A 5,702-nucleotide genomic window follows, 5' to 3' on the forward strand; every position below is an offset into this window, starting at 1 on the left:
AGATTCTACTTTCCCTTCAGTGATTTTCCTTCAAGTTCACAGTGAGAGCCAAAGTCTTCTTTATGATCTGTAACAGACAGCACAATCTAGCTGATTTTCCTTTCCTTCTGGGGACACACAAATATCTGCATATTTTTGAGAAACTATGTTAAACTATGTTTAAGTTATCTTCTTGTGTCATGTCTGAAATGTGTGAGAGTAGTGCTTTCTGTTCCATTAGGGTTTTTTTATATATGTTTCTACACATTCCATCCTGTTTATATTACTATAGTCTTTAAATATAGTCTGAAATTATAAAGTATGATGTTCCTCTGTTTTTTTTTCCTCAAGATTGCTTTGTCTGTTCAAAGTTTATTGTAGTTTCATATACATTTTAGAATTGTATTTTCCATTATCATGAAGAAAATGTCACTGGAATTTTGATAGGGAGTTTATCGAATCTATAGATCATTTTGGATAACACGGCACTTTAACTAATATTTATTATTTCAATCTGTTGGCATAAAATATTTTGAAATTTGTCTCTTGTGTAATTTATTTTTTATATATTTTATTGTAAAGATTGTTTATCTCATTAGTTAAATTCATTTTTGAAATTTATTATTTTAATGCTATTGTAAATAAAATAATTTCTTCCTCTACTTTGTCAGTTTGTTTTCAGTGTATGGAACCATAACTTATACTTGTTTGTTAATTTAATATTTTGCTAATTTACTGAGTTTATTAGTTTGGACAGTTTTGTTGTTGTTTTTGAGATGGAGTTTCTCTCTTGTTGCCCAGGCTTGAGTGCAATGGTTCAATTTCAGCTCACAACAGCCTCCACCTCCTGGGTTCAAGCTATTCTCCTGCCTCAGCCTCTGGAGTAGCTGGGATTACGGGCATGCACTACCACACCCAGTCAATTTTTCTATTTTTAGTAGAGACAGAGTTTCTCCATGTTGGCCAGGCTGGTCTTGAAATCCTGACCTCAGGTGATCCACCCACCATGGCCTCCCAAAGTGCTGGGATTACAGGTGTGAGCTACCACAACCAGCCTAGACGGGTTTACCACATGGTTTATGGTTTTTTATATAAGATTATATGATCCTTTTCTTTACCTCGCTGAACTCCTGAGAGCAAGATGGGTCACCAGCAGCTGTACTGGAGCCACCCATGAAAATTAGGCCACAGTTCTCACTCTTGTCGCATCTGTTCAAACCGGCATGGTCTGATCCAGAAATATGGCCTCCATATGTGCCACCAGTGTTTCCATCAGTATGTGAAGGATATCGGTTTCATTAAGTTGGACTAAATGATCTTCTTTTAAAGGATTATCCAAAGCATCTACTCAATGAAAAACCATGATAGTTCTTTGTACATAAAATAAACATTTGAAAAGAAAAAAAGATGATATGATCTACAACCTTCAACTTTTAACTTACTCATCTTTGATTTCTTTTCTTTTTTTTCTTTTTTTTCTGAGATGAAGTCTCGCTCTTGTCCCCAGGCTGGAGTGCATTGGTATGATCTCCGGTCATTGCAACCTCCGCCTCCTGAGTTCAAGTGATTCTACTGCCTCAGTCTCCCGAGTAGATGGGATTATAGGTGACTGCCACCACGCCCAGCTAATTTTTTTGTATTTTTAGTAGAAATGGGGTTTCACCATGTTTAGCCAGGCTGGTCTCAAACTTCTGACTTCAGGTGATCCGTCTGCCTCAGCCTCCCAAAGTGCTGGGATTAAAGGCGTGAGCCACCGTCCCTGGCCTCATCTTCAATTTCAATTGCTCTTTTTTATTCTTGGCTGGGCATGGTGGCTCACGCCTGTAATCCCAGCACTTTGGGAGGCCAAGGTAGGCAGATCATGAGGTCAGGAGATCAAGACCATCCTGACTAACACAGTGAAACCCATCTCTACTAAAAATACAAAAAAAAAAAAAAAATTAGCCTGGCTTGGTGGCGGGCACCTGTAGTACCAGCTACTTGGGAGGCTGAGGCAGGAGAATGGAGTGAACTTGGGAGGTGGAGCTTGCAGTAAGCCAAGATCATACCACTGCACTCCAGCCTGGGTGACAGAGAGAAAGTCAATCAAAAAAAAAAAAACCAAAGAGACATTGTAGCCAACAAATAGATGCAATGATTATATTTTGATTAAAAACATAATCTTTTAAAAAGAGTAATTATTTTTTATTCAATGAATCTTTGATATAGTCACTTTAAATTCTTAGGTGTTAAGCCTATAAATGTTCAATGGCTTAGATAATGTCGTACACTGCATATCCTACATGATAATCACTGTGACTATCAGATTATCTTTTGTTCATACCGTTTTTGAAATATAATATTTTGTATTTCTTATTAAAATTCATTTTTCTGTCATGCCTAAATATTGATAAAAATACAGAGGATTGGTTTGACTAATTTATTACTTCCAAAGTCAAATAGCAGTTTTGCTTTTTTTCTTTGTATTCAGTAACTCATTTGTTTCACACAGTAAACATGAGAATTAAGTAACACAATTATAGTTATATTCTCATGCTAACAATGGAGAAACATTTGAGTTATTTTTTAATAGTGCTAAAGTCTTATTTTACGTTTTTATTACAGATTATTTCATGTCAAGTAACAAGAATATGAATTTTAATAATATACTATGAAATTAGAAAATGTGATAGTCACAGATTACAGAAGTACGCTGAAGAAATAGATTCTATTAAGAGGTGTACATTTATATATACACACACTTTTTATTATATCTACAATAAAATGGAGTATATAAATAGCCATATAACAAGTAAAGTAAAAAGGTTACTTAAAATGTTTTTACACAAAAAGCTCAGTGTCAAGTTGCTTAAATTTTAAATTTTACCAACACTTAATGAAAAGCTGATACCAATTTCCCCCCAAAACTGTCAGCAATAGAAGAGGTAACATTTCCCAATTCATCTATTAGCTGGGATTACCATGATCCCAAAACCAGAGAAAAGAATCAGAAATAATGAAGACTATGGAACAACGTCCCCTATAAATGAAGATGCAGAAATTTTCAAAACACTAGCAAATTAAATCCAACAACATATGAAAATGAGTACATACCATGACCAGGTAATATTTGTTCACAAATTTAGTGTTGACTTAATATTTAAAAAATCAACTAACATATTACAAAATATTACTTACTGACAGGTTTTGTCCTGGTCGCTTCACCTGTGCAGGACCCAAGAAACTGCTCTGCTCTTGCGTCTCTAAGAAGCCAGGTGCTTAACCATGAGAACCAAGAGAAAGAAAGCTGAAGAAGCCAGAAGAGGAAGCCAAGCTACAGAAAGAGAGCTGACAGAACCACCAGGCGCAGGATGCTTCGGGCAGGGAGGCAGTCAGGGCTGGCAGCTGCCTGGGTCAGGTAGCACGAGGTGGATCTGAGGGTACTCACAGGCAGGATGTTCCAGAAATGAAAAGAGCAGAAGCTCCAGCTTTCAGTTGCATGGCCGTTACCACAACCAAACAATGTGAAAAGGACTGACTCTCCAACAAATGGCACCAGATAACTTAATGTTTAAATTAAAAAAAAAAAAAAAAAAAAAAAAAACTTGGGGCTGGGCCCAGTAGCTCACGCCTCTAATCCTAGCACTTTGGGAGGCCGAGGTGGGCAGATCACTGGAGATCACGAGTTCGAGACCAGCCTCACCAACGTGATGAAAACCCCATCTCTACTAAAAATACAACATTAGTTGGTCGTGGTGGCGCGCACCTGTAATCCCGGCTACTCGGGAGGCTGAGTCAGGAGAATCACTTGAACCCAGGAGGCAGAAGTTGCAGTGAGCCAAGATCGTGCCACTGCACTCCAGCCTGGGCGACAGAGCAAGACTCTGTCTCAAAAGAAAAAAACAAAAAGCTTGGACACTGTTTTTTGGCATGTTATACAAAAAATGTCTATGTATGCAAAGCAGAAGCTGGAAGTAACATTTGCATACTCATGTTGATAATCTTATTATTCATGAAACCAAAACTTGGAAGCTACTTAAATGATTTTTGATGTATAAATGGATTTTTTTTTGTTTTTAATTGAGACAGGGTCTCACTCTGTCATCCAGGTTGAAGTGCAGTGGTGCCATCTCGGCTCACTGCAACATCCGCCCCCGGGATTCAAGTGATTCTCCTGTCTCAGCCTCCAGAGTAGCTGCAATTACAAGCGTGTGCCACCACACCCGGATAATTTTTGTATTTTTAGTAGTGACAAGATTTCACCGTGTTGGCCAGGCTGGTCTGGAACTCCTGACCTCAGGTGATCTGCCCACCTCTGCCTTCCAAAGTGCTGGGATTACAGGCTCAAGCCCCCACACCCAGCCATATAAATGGATTTTTTAAATGGCAATATACATGCGATGAAATATAATTATACCTCATAAAAGGAAGTTATATCACATGCTACAATAAAGATAAACTTTTGGGGCCAGTGTGGTGGCTCACTCCTGTAATTCAAATAGTTCAGGAGGGTGAGGCAAAAAAATGTTTTGAACCCAGGAGTTTATGACTAGCCGGGCAACACACACACACACACAGACACACACACACACTATAAACCTTTAGGACATTATGTTAAGTGAATTACGCCAGGAACAAAATAACAAAGAGCACATAATTTGAGTTATATGAGATCTCTTCAGTAGTCATGTGATACCTTACCTTGTTTTAACCTGAGCGGCTGTCTCCTAGCAGAGAGAGAGCCAGACAGACTCCATTTTAGTTTCTTCACTTGTAACCCCTTTCACCTCCCTCCAGGCATAGCTAGTGTAAAACTGACTCAAAGCACGTCCAGCAACGCACCTGCTGATAAGATATTGAGGCGAGCTGCACCAGCAGCTCCTGGGGACGCACTCGGTGGATGGCACCCAAAACCCCTACATTTATCTCTTTGTGACAGTTTAAGCCCCTGCACCTGGAATTGTTTTTTTCATAACTGCATTTGTAATCAATTAATTTTTTAACTTATTGCCAGTTCTGCTTCTGTAAAAATTGCTTCAGCTAAAATCCCCCTCCTCTATTTAGACCACGGTATAAAAACAAAACTAGCCCCTTCCTCAGGGCCGAGAGAATTTTAGGCGTTAGTTGCCTCTCGGTCCCCAGCTAATAAAAGACTCTTTAATTTGTTTCAAAATGTGGCGGTTCTCTATAACTCACTTGGTTACAACGTTTGGAGGCCCCAGCGAGATGTTCGCCACCATGTGAGAACCGGACTCGTTCCGGGCTCCCCCAGACACACAGCAGACTTATAGGGGATGCGCCCCGAAGACGTTCTAAGGCCCCATAAGACCCTGTCTTCCAGAGGGGAAGGGATCGACCACCGGTGTGTGCCCATAAAACTTCAACTCCTGAGTCCTCTGGTCCCGGGAAGGTAAGTCAGATCTGACTCTGTTTCTCTAGGAGGGAAGTGGCTCTGACGGGGACCCTCCCTATTTGACTCTGCCGGCATTCCAGGACGCTGGAGGACAGAGTCCTGGTTTTCTGTAAGGCACCTCTGTGTCTCCCTGGGAGGGAAGTGGCCCTGATGGGGACCCTCCCTTGACTCAGTCCATATTCCAGGACGCTGGAGGACTGAGTCCTGGTTTCTGGCAGGCCAGTCTCTCCATTAAAGACTAGTCTGTCTGTCTCTGTCTCTCTCTCTCTGTCTCTCTCTCTGTCTCTGTCTCTCTCTCTCTGTCTCTCTCTCTGTCTCTGTCTCTCTCTCT

The 5,702-nt window shown here is 40.3% G+C and overlaps 1 pseudogene; it reads left to right on the forward strand.

Moving 5' to 3' along the window:
• The first annotated feature begins 1,120 nt into the window (after positions 1-1,120).
• Positions 1,121-1,291, forward strand: LOC123570218 (small ribosomal subunit protein uS14-like; annotated as a pseudogene).
• Positions 1,292-5,702: the final 4,411 nt, after the last annotated feature.

The sequence above is a fragment of the Macaca fascicularis genome, chromosome 19 (assembly GCF_037993035.2).
Source record: "Macaca fascicularis isolate 582-1 chromosome 19, T2T-MFA8v1.1".
Taxonomy (NCBI): Eukaryota; Metazoa; Chordata; class Mammalia; order Primates; family Cercopithecidae; genus Macaca; species Macaca fascicularis.